We start from the raw sequence: 15,371 nt of genomic DNA on the forward strand, positions 1-15,371 counted from the left end.
AGAAGTATTCATTTTCCCCAAGGAATAGATGCAAAAATAATAAGAAGGTTTATAGCAGTGCCAGATACATGTGAAGCACTGACTATACTTCATGTTATTATTCCTACATTTTTCATGGTAAGCACTCAGGTATCTCTCCAGTTCTATTGTGCTTTGAAATGGATCCAAGTTGAATTCTTTGCCTCAGAAAGTAGAATAGAGAGATACTACTTTTTGCCCATTAAATGTTAGGCACCATGTTACACGCTTTTCAGACATTATGTGATTTACTATTAAAATAATGAGGGCTTGGATTTGCTCTAGTTTTTAGTGAATGCAGAGATGAGACAAGGTCATTCTGAAGGTGATGACCATGGACTCCAGAACTCCGGCTTGAATCCAGATCTGACTTTGGAGCCTGTGGGCTTTTCAACTCTTACAGAAAAGAGATCTGAGGCTGCTTAAATGGTCAGTGCTCCATACAGAAGTTTTCCTGTTTCTTTCCTGATTGGCCTCGAGCTTTTCTTCACACAGAGTTCTAGCTTGTACCCTTGGTTTGGGATGTTCTAGGCTGCCCAAAGGGAAAATCCTGCCTAGGAGTTTGACTGTGCAGATAATGGCTTTGAATAGGAAAAGCAACAGCAGACCTTTGCTTCAATTCATGCTTTGCACTTTCTTTCTAATCCATGCCAAGAGTCTCTTCTTCCAGTGGTTTCCTGTGTCAATCTACTGGCACTCTTAGATCACAAACAGAACAAGAAAGGGTAACAATAGTTTTCAATGCACGAGCCGTCATATGCAATCCACACTGTCGTCTGGCTGGCAAGAACTATCAGGAAAGCTTGGAAAGGGAGGAACATTCATGAACACGTCATTAGAAATTCCAATTTAGTCCTGCTGGAGAGAGACTCAGGAATCTGTACTTTATCTCATTCTTTGGTATAGGCAAGGCTGGAATTTACCAGCTAAGCCAATTATTGTAAAGTCAGAGAAGAAAATGACGTGTTAGATCCAAGTGTGAATCGCACTAGAATGCATGACTGTTGACTTTCAGTTGTGTGGTCTCCCAGTAGACCTCCTTGAGGGACACACTTGAAAGAGGATGCTGGCAACATTTTCTGGACTAGTCCCTTCTTATCTTTCAAGTGACATCATAAAACAGGATTTAGCTTTCAGATATAAAGACCTGGATATCACTCAGACATCAATTCATGCAGAACACCCACACATCTTGATTTCATCTAAGCAACGCGCATATGGAAATTCCGCTTGGCTTGAATTCCAACACCTTCTTAAGGGGTCAGCTCTATGGCCTTCTTTTGTTATGGTACTTCAGGGGGAAAATTAAAAGATTAAAAAAGTAGACAGTAACCAGATTTTAAGAATAGACCTATTTCTCCTGGTGCAAAGTCAGAGTCTCAAGGGAGGGCCGGAATATGGGAAAAGTATGTCTATTTCAGGAAAAGATTAAACAAAGACAGACTGCCTCAGAGTTGTTAGAGAGTGAAAACATCCACAGTGGAGAAGCTTAAAAGCATGCCTTATTTTTTTTATTAGCATCCACTTCTCTTCTGAAAGGCTAATTGTAAAATTTATAGAGCTAATTATCTCCCTAGATTAATATTTATGAATATACAATAGCAAATGTGAGCTGCAAGTGTTGTGTTGAGCTGTGGCTTTTCTCTTCACATATGCAAGCAAACAACAGATATCTCAAGGTGATGTTAATATTCTCTCTACAATGTATGTAAACAGTCATGCTAAATTTTTCTTCCCAATTGCTGCAAATTGGTATTTACCCAGTAACTGAAAACTATTTTTAACAGCTAACACTCCCGAAATGCATCTGGGCCTTTCTGCAATGCAAGGAAGAGCTTGGAAAATCGATTATACAAAAGCCCTGCTAATCAAACAACAAAGAACCAGACTTCTCCTTATTGACTCATTTTTAACAACATTTTATTCTTTCTATGACAAAGGAAGGATTTGTTAAAAGCATCTTGTTCTTCCTGCAGTTAGAATATACTAACAGTAACATTTCCCTCCCCAAAAAACTAGAAGAACAAAGTCAAGTACGATCAAAACACAGCTTTGCCCAGAAAACCAATGTGTTCTCATGCCAACATACCCAGCTGAAAGCCAGCTTCCCTGCACACATTTTAGCTAGCTCTATAATGTACACATCATAAACTTTCCCTGACCTTGGGTTGAGCAAGATGTAGAAAGTAGGAGGGGGAGACAAGAGAAGCCAAATCTGATGATGAATGGATATCCTTGAGCCAATTTTGAAACTGTTTTAGCTTTCTTGAATTGCACAGACTGAGGGATGTTACGTGAAGTTGGGGATGCTTAATCAAGGACTATAGCTTAGAGAAAGGACAATGGATGGTGATGAGGAGTGCCTAGCTTCCCTGCTCCAAATTCTCATATAAGTGTGTCGCATAAATTAGTGCGAGGATATTACTGAGAGTATCTGTAACTGTCAAGAACCCTCCAAGGGCCTGAGAGCTGGGGTGAGGTAAAGAAGGAGGAAACTCTCTCTACTTTATTGTTAGAATTTTCTTTGGCGACTGCTGCGTTCTTGCTCTGGTTTTATGTTTTGCCTTCACCCATCTATCCTCCATCTTAGACCCCACACATTTACTTCTAAGACCTCTTTTTAAAGCTTTCTTAAAAGATTTATTTCCCTTTATGTGTGAATGTATGCCACATGTGTGCAAGTGCTCATGGGAGCCAGAAAAGCACCCCTGATGCCTTGGACTTACAGGTGGTTGTGAGCGCTTCTTTGAGAGTTCCGAGCACCAAACTTGGTTTTCCAGGAAGAGCGAAAGTGGTCTCTCAGCCATCTGTCTAGTGCCATCCCTCCTTATTCTTTGGAACTATGTGTGATCAAAGAGTAGCTTCCAGCCACATGTGGACATTTACATTTGAAATGGATTTAATGTCCAGTAAGCTAATTGGAGGCTCCATGTGTGACAGCTCAGCGGGCCCAGGCAGCTTATGACCTCTGCCCTGCACATCAACTGTATGATCAGTGCCATCATCACAGATCTTTCTATTCGGTGGCCTTGCTTTCCAGACAGTAGCTCTCATTCTAAGAATCTGAATTCTAGTAAGTCTGTCACATGATTGCCCTGCAGCAACGTGCCTACATATATTTGGAGAAATATGGCTATGGTTACATGTTGAAAGGCGCTAAAGGTATCCTGATGCCTTTTTCTCCACTCATTTCTAGGTCATTTTCTGGAATAATGAGGCTGTTATTATATCCCTGTGGACCAGGCTCTATTACTGATACCCAGCAAGTGTCTAAGGCCAGGGATAGCCTTAAATTGCTCAAGTGTTGAAGTCCAAAGGAATCTGGTGTTATCCATTGTAAATACTCATTTGCTGATTGGATCCTGTCTTTAACTGTTCAAAGACAAAACATAACCAAGCCATTGTGTAATATTAACCTGCAAAGGAATGTGGATAGTAGGGAATTTTTTTTCTCAAAAACCCTCATTTTTCTTGTAAAGGTGCTAATTATTTTATTCCCTTATACTGAAACATATCCTAGCAATGTCTACACATTAGGTCAGGACTTGGACCAATCAGAGCTCAATTCTGAAACTGAGAGTCTGAGGCTTGTAAGCCCTTCTGAGCTCCCTACATTTGAGGGACATATCTTTAAAAAGAAAAAAAGGTTCTGGAGGGAAGATCTTTGATGAGCTGCCTTGGATGTAATGGAAGAAACAACTGTCTAGTCTTTTCAGCAAAAATCAGGACTTTGATTTTGGGGAAGCAGGGCATATTCTTTCTTTGGAGCAACACACAAAGAGTACATTTGTTTGTGCCTGAAGGCTCATAGGATTTCATTTTTCAAAAGTGTGTCATGTGTGTGATGTGCTGGGGTAGGGAAGGGAGGAGAAAGTAGACTATACATCGAGGGCTCATGTAGAGACAGGAAGACAACTTTCAAGTGTTGGTTCTCTCCTTCACTGTGAGATCTGTTCATCATTTTTGGGTGACTAGGCTTGAATGACAAGCACAAAATTTTAATCTCTGAGCATCTCCCCAGCCCAAGGCTCAAAGACTTTTGCATTGAAAGGCATTTGGAGCTTTGAGCTAAAAGGCTACTTCTTTGCGTGGCAGATGGCACTGTCACCATCAACAGTGGGAAACACACAGTGCTCTCTTCGTGGGCCTTTTAAGCAACTGAAATGTGATAAGAAGAAGAAAAACATCATTTGAAGAAACATAGACTTAACCAGGGATGTCTTGAGGGGTGGAGTCAATTGCTGTTGGCCTGAATGTGGGAAAGAGCAGCTAAATCTGGGTATCAATGGGACTGCATTTGTCCTTGTAGGTGGATGAAGTTAGAGGTAACAGATTATACATTTCTTACAATGTTCTTTCACACATTAGGTCTGCAAGTACTTACAATATTCAGACAGCTTTCTTCATCTTCCTATAGCATTATTTCTTTAGGGTAAAGACTACACTATTCTTCAACGCTTCTTCCTGGCACATGGGCTTGTAACCATTCACCTTTCAAACACACTGAGACTCATCTACCTCTCCTTACCCTGACAGGATCAGGACAGAGTGTTTCACTTCATATGACTTTGATCACACTTGAATACAAAAGTATCCCTTTCCTTTCTCCAAACCCTATCATTCTGTAAAATAAATCTGTAATTTCATCACCTTCCATTGAAGGAAGAGACTAGAAGGAAGTAAGAGATGCTCCTAATCCAGTGGCCCCACCCCTTCCTTCATTATCTTGTCTTATTAGACTTTCCAGATTTAAAGGACAAGGTGACGGTGTAAATGTGCCACCCCCCTCATCCCCACTGAAGTTAGAAGAGCTTAGAAAACAGGGTCATCTCTCAGATACTTTCTGATTGCCTGAGACTCTAAGACAAAATATGCACAACTGGCAAAATTATAAAATAAATTTAATACCATGCATTTGTGAGGCAGAACTGGAAAGTGCTGGGGCAGTTGGTAACAAAGGGTTTGTTCAACTAGAAAGTGAGAAGCTTAACTCCATAGATTACTTACGTCTCCTGTTTTCCTTAGTATTCATCTATTCCTATGACCAATATGCAATATCAAGAAATTATCCGAAGCGTTATCCCAAAGCTTCCTAACATGAATTCATAAAAATTCTTCAGAGCTTGACAAAAAAGTCATAGCCAAATGGGGTACAACAACAGGGGCCCATATCCTTCTTCAAATTTTGATAAAACATTTAAAATGCTATAGAGACTTTACTATAGAAATACATACATGATTAAACTTAAGCATCCTCAGTCCACAAGAAGGGGTTCACCAATAAAGGGCGGTAAAGGGATTACACCGGATCAAGTGTAAATGAAACACCACTGAAAAGGACCTCCCTGGTATCACGTAGAGCACAGGTGCACGATCACAGGATTGAAGGAGGCTTGCTTTGGCTTGTTGTCACTGTGACTCTTTCCTCCTTAATGTAACAGAGAGAGAGTCCTGAGTGACTACTAGATCACCAGGTTAGTTAATGTCTTGATTTTGAAGATGATTTGGCAATAGCTTTGTGGAACAGGTCTTGGATTTTCTTGGCATCTTTCTTACTGAGCTCTCACATGATCCACTTCCGTGGATGTGGGAAACAACATGCCTTTCCCGTTACTGTGTCAGTGTGTCAGCCTTCCTGAGTACTACTGACATGATTTCCACCCCTGTCAAAGCCTTCTCTTCATCTCTCATCCTGCCTGTCAACCCCCATTTGCCACGGTCAATCCAAGCTACAGAACACTGGATTTTCCATAAAGAGACCCTCTTGATAGTAAGTAGATCAAAATTGGCACTATTCTTAACTTAGTTTTCTCGGGTTGCTTCTTTACTCAAATAATTGACTACTTCTGAAACTATTTTAAATATGCAAAGTAGAGCAAAAGGTTATGGCTAATCTGGCATTTGAGCAACAACACCTTTCAACTCAAATGAACAAGACATCACAGTCTTTGATCCATTAGGTAAATCACATGTATGGCACCCTGTACATAACATACACTAAGCACAATAGCTTTGTGAATCAGTCCTGCATCTTTGTTTTTGCCCACGTCTCACATGACCTGTTTCTCCGAGTGTAGAAACAACACGACTATGTGTGAATACTGACATCCTGTCATTGGGAGGAAATCAAACTATGCCTAATTCACCAACATTTAACAAACAAAAACATATCATCTTTGGCATACTGGCACTAATGACTGTAGTTAAGAGGAGAGTAGCAACGAAAAAGTTGCAATTATGAATTACTAGTTATGAACCTAAAAAATAAATTTCTGCAGAAACGATAACCTTTTCATGGAAAAGGACATTTATAAAAAGAACTTATTCCCCATCTTGCACGTGTTGCCACAGAATTCTGTTGTTCTACTTAGGTTTCTTACAGCTATTATGAGACCAATTTAACCCTTAACTAGAGCACTCAGTATATATTCACCCATTGGATGTTGTATAGCTTGTTAATGCATTTTTGTTGCCTGTTCTATGATTCTTAGAAGATAGATGTGCCAACAGAAGAAACTGAAAAGAGTAACACAATGTCTAAATTCTCTTTTCTCAAAGTTATCATGGTCCATGCAATGAATTAATGTACTAAACTCAGGGACACTGAAAACTTCATGCTTCAATTATTCTATTTTAAATATAAAGAAACTTAGTCCAGCAAAGTTATCAAGTTTGCTCAATGTCACAAAGGGTTAGGGTCAGAATACTTGTCCTTCTGGTTTCCCTGACAAAATATTGCACCAGAGGGTGGAGAAGATGTCCCAGTTGGTAAAGTGTGAGCTACAAGGTCAAGAAAAGGCAGGAGTGACAGTGTTTTTCTGTAATCCCAGGGTTGGGAAAGTAGAGACAGGAGGATCCCAGGACTTTGAGGTAAGAGAGTCTAACTAAACCAGTCAACTTCAGGTTCATTGAGGGGTAGGGAGGGTAGGGAGAATGGAAGGAAAGGAGGGAGGGAGGAACTGAGAAAAATATCCAGTGTAGACCTCTTGACTTTCACCTGCACACACTCAAGTATTTATACATACATACATACATACATACATACATACATACATACATACATACATACATACACATATGCATGCATGCACTCATGCACACACACACTACCATCATTTAAGAGAGTATCCTCAAAAGCAGATTACATACTTTGATGATCAGAATAGAATATACTGTGGTTGGACTCCTGGGAGAAATGGGGGCTGGAGTCTTATTCTGAAAGAACTGCTTGAGATCCTGGGTAGCATTGAACCTCACAGAGAAAACCTGGCAAGTTAATCCTTGCCAAACACAGAAATAAGTGGGGAAAGATAGGATAGATGCTTTATAGTTCTCCTTCCTTTTGCCTAAGGTTGATGCTACACTGATTCATCCAGGAACAATTATAATTTTCTAAAGCAGTTTGACCTTGGGAATCCATTCTCTCCTTTTCAAGTACACATGAAAATGTGTTTTGAGATGCACTATTTTAAGGGAAAATGATTTAAATACATTTCCCTGGGATAACAACTATTATTGGCATGCAGAGGGAGAGCATAATTTAGAGTAACCTTTTTAGATGTGTTTTTGAATCCCCTCGTGTCGATCCATATCTCGTATTCTCTCTTATCTGTTCCTGTAACTCAAATCTTGTTTTCCCTGTGTCAGCATTCTATTTATAAATCATTCCATCAACACCTCATTGTGTGTTGGGCATAATCTTTTCTCTCTGCAGCTCCCACTCAACAACAATTTTATCCCTTTTTCAGATATTTGGAACTTTTAAGTATTCTGTAATGTCAGATAGTTAATGTTTCCCAGAGGAAGTTTAAAATTCCTTCAGTATGTTTTCTAGCTAATGGTATAGTTCCAAATGACGAACTGTTGCTAGCATTGTGGGGCAGGACTGTCTCCATTAAGAGGCTATGTTTACCCTCCCTTAAAGATGCCTACATTAAGTACAGAGGGAGTTTATTCTAAGGTATAGATTATCTTTCTATCCTACCATTTAAGCCATAGTTTTTTTTTTTAAAACTGTGGGTCATAACCCCAAGTCGTTATATAACTGAATGTGGGAGTCGGGGAAATTTGGCAAAAGCAAAAAACTTCTAAATATCTGACAGTAAAAATTACCTAAAAACTCAAGCATCTGAGACAGGAATTCTGCCTCTACCACATGACTTTCCTGCAGCTCGGTTCTGAACACACAGTGGGCAGAGCTTGCAGTGCGGCGGCCATCATACTCCACAGTGCAAGGAAGCCCTGATCATTATGGCTCAGTTACCGGATGTGGTCTGGTGTGGTATGAAATAGGCTTTCATGGTCATTTCCTGCAATGACAGAAAACCTATCATTTCACTAGGGAAAGCACAATCTTTCACTATCTTCCTAAAGTCATACCACAATGTTTCAAACAGTACATCTTGGGATTGTATTGCTTCAGGATGTTTGACATTAGAAATCTCTAAAGACAAGCACACCAGTGGATGTGTGAAAACCAAGAAATAAACTGATAACTCTCCCGCTACCTAAATTTTTACAAAGGTAGTAACAACATGCAATAGAGAACAAATGGTACATGGTGCTGGTAAAACTAGACATCTGCCTGCAAGAGAAAGCACTTACATCTGTATCTTTCATTCTGTGAGACTCAACTCTGTATAGAGAAAATCTCTTCACTGAAAACCAGAAACACTGAAGCTTCTGGGGTGCACATAGGGAAGGCTCTTCAAGATAATGGCCCAGAAAGAACTTCGGGAATAAAACTCTAGAAGCACACAAAGTACCTGTGAGTATCAACAGGCAGGGTTGCATTTGATTAGAGAGTGTCTGCACAGCCAAAGAAACCTTCAGCACAGGAAACTGCCCTCAAAGTGGGAGAAAGATTTTAGTAGCTGTAGTCCAGGGAGGGTGTTGGTATCCAGAAAGGAAACAAGCAAACAAACAGACAAACCCTTGTGCATAATAAATATCAAGGAAATGAAATCGCCCATCAACAAAGGGGCTATTACAGTGAACAGATGAAAAGAAGAGGAAACACAAGTGGGCAATGAGTATTTGTTAAAGTGTTCAACTTCCCTAGTTATCAGGAAAATTCGAGTTAACACTACCTTGAGCTAATACCTTTTCCCCAGTCATACTGGCAAACATCAAGACGTCTGACCACTGATGCTAGCTAACACGTGGGAAAGCAGAAACTTTATTCATTGCTGATGGGGGTCAAATATAGCATAGCTGCTAGGGAAATCAGTATGGAAGGTCTTCAAAATTAATAGATCTATCGTCTGACCCTAGTCTTGATCATACACCCAAAGGTAGTGTATCTTATGACCAAAGCATCTACCTGTATTGCTTCTGTGTCCACCATGACAAGGAATGGAAACAGTCTAGATATCAACAGCTGAACAGATAATGAAAATGTGGTATTTATCTGCACTGGAGTATTAGCTATGAAGAAAAGGGAAATCATAAGATTTGCAGAAGAAAAGCAATAGACCTTGAAGGACTAATATTATATGTGGTGGCTCAAATTCCAAAAGATAAAAACTGCATGTTCTTCATCATACAAGAACCTACTCTTCAATGTATCTATGTGTGTATGTAAAGAGATAGGAATAAGAATGAAGTATAAACATAGAAAGGAGACCAAGAAAGGGTAGTGTTAGGTGCAGAAGGTAGGTTGGGGGACTGCAAAAGGGACATATGATACAATGACACGATAAAGACTCTGGGGAGGGTTATAAAGGGGGAAGGGGCAGTGGGGGATGATAAGGGAGATGGAGGAAGCAGAAGCAGAAACATGCTTTATTAAACAATGTCATAATGGAGAGAATCTGTAGAGAGTAAGTTGGCCTTGAACTCGGAGTAATCTACCTGCCTCTACTTCCCAAGTGCTGGGATTAAATATACAAGCCATCAATATTCCTAAACATACTTCTGCCATTTTCTACTATGCATTCATGCAAGAATGACATTATCAGTATTTACTGATATAAAATCAAAATATCAGTCAACTGCAAAAAACACTAATGATGCCCTATGCCCCGAAGGATCAAATATTCAGCCAAGATTTAATCCTTCATATAAAGGTAAATAAATATACCTATCTTATTCGTTTGTAAATTCACTATCAATTTTACTGAGTGTTCAAATTGGGTACGTGCAAAAGAATTCACTTAAAACATGAATCTTTATGACTTATTATCAGTAAACATTTGATTTGGATGCCCATTTTACACACTTACATATTTGGGTACTTGTGAGAATTTCTTGTGTAAGGAAGTTGGGAATGGAAATACTTGATGAAGTCTAATCGAAGACGTGCACGGTTAATTTCCACAACCGATAGGCACAAGGCAGGGAAGAGTTCATAGGGGTAATGACGTAATAAACGAAGCAGATCCTTGAGAATCCACTTAAACTGCCCCTGGGTGAGGCACTCCTTTAGTTAGGATTTGCATTTTCTCAAACCCATCTAGAATGTCAAGGAGGCAAGCCTGGAAGAATCCTGGTGTCCTCTTAGTAGCAAGTCTTTGTTCTTTCACACTCTTGTTTCTTTTATCTCTTCCACGTTCTGCCATGTAGGAGGAACTATTGAGCATTTTGAAACTTTAGAAAGTAGGGAGGAAGACAGTGTTGAAGCCCTGGACCTAAAAAGATTATGGTGTAGTTGAAGAACCGCACCATTCTTAAGCGATGCTGGCAGTGAATATAAGTGACGTCATCGATGTGACTAGTCTAAAGGCATGCTGAGCTCTACAGCAGTCAATATAGAATAACATTAGCTTTAGTTTTCATGGGAAGAAGCAATATCAAGTTTTGCATTGAATATGTCAGGAAAGGTTGAAAATGAAACATGAGCAACAAACTTATCATTCTGAGAAACAGCGATGTCGTCAGCGTAGATGGTCCATAGAGATGCGTATTTGGTTAAGGTAATTATAACTTGGGGTTAGAATATGCTCATGTAGTTCTTGGCCCACATTGAAAAAAATCAATATTCCAATTTAAACAGTCTTGCAGGACAACCCCTGACTATGTTCTTTCATTAGATGCTTTCTCAAATAAATGAAAACTGAGGACCTTGTGAAAATTGATAGAACAATTTTATAGTACGACTAAAGCCAAATTCTCTAATAATAGCAAAGAATTGCAGTGGGTAGAGAGGTGGCTCAGCTGTTAAGAATGTTACTAGTTTTTTCATACCCACACAGTCAAGTTCTACTACTGACTCCAGCTCTCTGGGATCCAACACCCTCTTCTGACCTCAGTGGGTACTCATAGATATGTATACACACACACACACACACACACACACACATCCACATGAACACACACTCACACATGTACATGCACATGCACATACATACGCACTCACTAAAATTACTTAAGAATAATTTTAAAATGAATTTTGTTTTAAAAAAGAGCTCAGATTTTTCACTCTTACTAAGGATAATGGAGAAGTTTATCAAGTGGTTTCTCAGCCTGAAGAAGCTGAGAAATCCAACGAGTGCAAGCAGCCTTGGCTAGGATCAAAAGCTCTCCTCTCTACATCCTATGGTTCTTTTAATACGTACTTTTGGTTCATGGTACTTGGCTTCGTACTTTGAGGCCTCCATTTCTGTGTATGCTTAGATACTTGCACCCTATATGCTCTCAGCTATGATCTGAGGCTGCTTGGGTGTCAGTATTCTACATGCATGGCTAGTTTATTTTTTATTCTTTCTTCAAAAGCAGGAGAGGATGTTTGCAGAGAGAACAGCCTCTTCTAGTTTGGCTTCCAAAATGAGAATGGGATTTTCACTCACATTTGTCTCAGCTACATTTTATCTGTGCTATCACATGATTCAATGTCCTGTAGGCCAAGTAAGTCACGTCCTAGTTTATCTTGTTAAGGTCCTTTAGGATAATGCATCAGACCGTGTGCAAGTAAACTGTAAATGGATGATAGTTAAAAGAAAATAACAGAATAGATAGAATCGAGAGTAAGAAATAATAGGAACCTTGAAAGCAGTTGTGGATTGTTATTATTATTTATTATTATTACTATTATTTTGTTTGTTGTTTTGTTTTTCCAAGATCCATAGTTTGATGAAAAAATGGTTAGTGGAAATTTGAAATGCAAAAATAAATCATCCCAGGAAAATGAAGGCCATTCACAAAAACAGCATAGTATTAAGCTCTCAAGGCTCCCAAGTCACCCCATGATAACAACTGAAATGCAAGGCTAACTAAGTCTACAACAGTTTGGAGTAGATTCCATTTCCATGTACATTCTACAGAAGTGCATCTGTGTTTTAGCAATGTGCTTAAATTCATGCATTTGTAAGCACTGGACTCAAGATACAAACTTGGGTCATTTGCCTCCCCTGTGAGAACCCGTGCTTGTTTCGGAGACACACTGCCTCTTTGTATATCCACTGGGAGGTTCCAGCAATAGCAGGAATTAACATCTGATGTCTTACAGGGGAATCTGATGTCAAAACAATCAGAAAAGGCTCTGGCTGATGTCCATTAGCCTGAATTTCGCTAAGGAAAAGAACCTGAATGTCTAGGTAGCTCCCGTTCCACACCAACTACCCACTTCTGATAGGCAAGAGGTAGGACTCTCAGTCAGCTATTATACCCAGCCCTCTGATCCTCCCTAGTCCTTTAGCTTTCCTTGTGCCTGACCCCAGCTACAGTCGCTACCACTTCATAGGAATGAGCAGAACATTTACCATTTTGGCCATGTGAAAAACAACAACAACAAACAAATCCAGCGCTAAAATTTCAGTCACATAAAGAAACAATGAGGTATCTGAAACACAGCCCTCTACAGTGTTCGCAAAATCAATTGCTAAATCTACTTCAGTAAGATTTATCCTTCTAAGCCTGAAGGTCATGGCTGTTCACAATCCTTGATCTTGTTATGAGTCAAAGGAGTCCATAAACACAATCTTTAAAAATGTTTTCTCGTGGTGTTCAATTTTAGTTAGATTATCCGGTGCTCTCATACAAATCAATAAATGCACTTTAGTTTTCCCCCTTACCTTATATGTAATCTAAGTGGGTATCTTGTCTTTGGTAGGACTCCCAACATTTAGTGACCATTCTTTGTTGGTACTGTTTTAGCTGGTTGTGTTGACCCATAACAGCCAAATTAAAACTAGGCTTTCAGTTCTTATAACGTATGAGATCAATCTGATGTTAGGACAATCAGACATTGACGTTTTCTGTTTAGGCAGTATTTACTCTTTTCCATGGTGGTGGAATGGATTCTGCCTTCTGAAAAATTTTTTTTTCTGAAATGCTCTAACTATAGCACATAGAGCAAAGGGCCAGGTACTTTGAAAGTCAGATTTTTAGGACTTTAAATATTATCAACCTCAGCTAATATGTTTTGGTATTTGATAGGTTATTTCTCCACCATCTGTGAAATGAGCCAATTCAAGCACGATTAGGTTATATTAAGGCAGGTTTATTGGGAAGCTACTCATGGGTGATCAAGTTCACTGGCCCCTAGGTCCAAGGCCAGGGAAGTCACTGTGGGGAAATGGGAGGAAGGGGTTGGAGAGGAAAAGAGAGGAGGGGGCAGTCACACACAGAGAGAGAAGAGTAGAAAACAAAATGTCTGGATTACATAGGGAGGAGCCTCTGGGGGAAGGGCAGCCTAGCCCCTGGGCTGTACAGTTCAGGGTTCGGGTCAGGGTATGCCAGGTAAGGACAGAGGGATGCTGGGAGAATCTAGAAGCCAGGTCTGCTCTGGTATGTGAAATGTACACCTTAGTCCTATGTCCTGGGGTCTGAAACCAAACAGTAATAAAGTAAAAGGAGGAGGAATACAATGTAAATACAACATATGGATTTACTATAAATCCTCTCATAGTGCGAACTTCATTCTAAATTAGGCTTTTCTATATTTCCATCAATAATGCCTATCACAAGTGAGTTAATAGATCTGGGAGCATGACTTGGTGGGAACAATGGGTTTTCTGCACAAACAGGAGGACTTGAGTTCAGGTTGCTGACACCCACATCGAAAGCCTGCCATGTCATGTGTGCTTTTAGTCCCAGGGCCATGGGAGGTGGAACAAAAGGGTATCTGGGGCTGGCTGGTCATTTAACATACCTGAAAAACACTGAGCTCCAGGTTCAGTGAAAATTAAAATTACAAAAAAAAGGTGCCTGATGTTATCTCCTCCAAGACTTTATACATAACAGCATACACATGCACACACACACACACACATAGACACACACACACACACACACACACAGGGGGAGGGGAGAGAGGGAGAGAGAGAGACAGAGACAGACAGAGAGACAGAGAGAGTAGACAGAGATGGAGACAGAGGGGGGGGAGGGAGGGAGGGAGAGAGAGAGAGAGAGAGAGAGAGAGAGAGAGAGAGAGAGAGAGTCAGAGTGAGAGAGAAGGGGGATGGGGAGCAATAGCTCATTTTGAGAGTGCTTGCCTGGCTGAGAAAAAGCCCTGGATTCAATCCTTAACACCACCAAAAATTGTTGATGTGTTTCAGTTGGAGCATATTGATATTTAAGAAAAGGAATGGATGAATGAACTGATGAATTATGCTCACTATTATATCTGCATGTTCAAGCTGCCTTAGTTAGAGAATTTGGCTCAGAGATACACTGCATTCCTACGATGGCAAATAGTTGTACTTAAATTCATTCTTCCATTGTTAAGACATTTAGAAATATTAAGTGTAGTTATGTCTAACAAAAACAACTCAATAAGGACTCATTTGTTTGAGTTTAAACAATATACACCCTGTCAGCTAAACTTTTGAGACTGTGTTATATGTACTCTTCTTCATGAGACACGAATACTTAGAGATAAAACATCTTTTTATGTTTGTCACTATTTCCATTGGTGTACAGGTGTGTATGTGTGTATGCATGTGTGTATATACATATGTTCATGAGTGCGGTTTATGCACACATGGGTATATACTTGTATGAAAATGATAGAAGGGGGTTGAATGCCTGATCTAGCACTCTTATTCCTTTGAGGAATAAGACCTAGGACCAGCAGACAGCAAACTTAGTGACCCTCTTTTCTTTTCTTTTTTCTTCTTGTGCCACCATGGAAGCAGGAGGTAAGTTATATTGGTAGACTTGGCCTTTTCCATGGGTGTAGAGGGATACACACCCAGGTTCTTCTGCTCATGAAGCAAGCGCTCTCACCCACTGAGCCATCTCTCCAGCCTGCCATTATCTTCTTTATACCTTTCTTAATTGAGTTGATCTCTGATTGGATATTTTTGAGCCCTTGTCTTATTCCCATTGGTCAGCTTATTGTTAGTAATTAGTAAGAAAGTCTTTCAGATGATCATAACCTCTTCCTCTTCCAACTCTTTGCACTGCCGTAAACA

The 15,371-nt window shown here is 39.9% G+C and overlaps 1 protein-coding gene across 2 annotated transcripts in view; it reads right to left on the minus strand.

Moving 5' to 3' along the window:
- The window catches only part of Celf2 (CUGBP Elav-like family member 2), an 821,906-nt gene that overhangs the window by 707,201 nt on the left and 99,334 nt on the right, over positions 1–15,371 (minus strand). The gene's annotated exons all lie outside the window — the stretch shown is intronic.

This window comes from Rattus rattus, chromosome 14 (genome assembly GCF_011064425.1).
Source record: "Rattus rattus isolate New Zealand chromosome 14, Rrattus_CSIRO_v1, whole genome shotgun sequence".
NCBI lineage: Eukaryota > Metazoa > Chordata > Mammalia > Rodentia > Muridae > Rattus > Rattus rattus.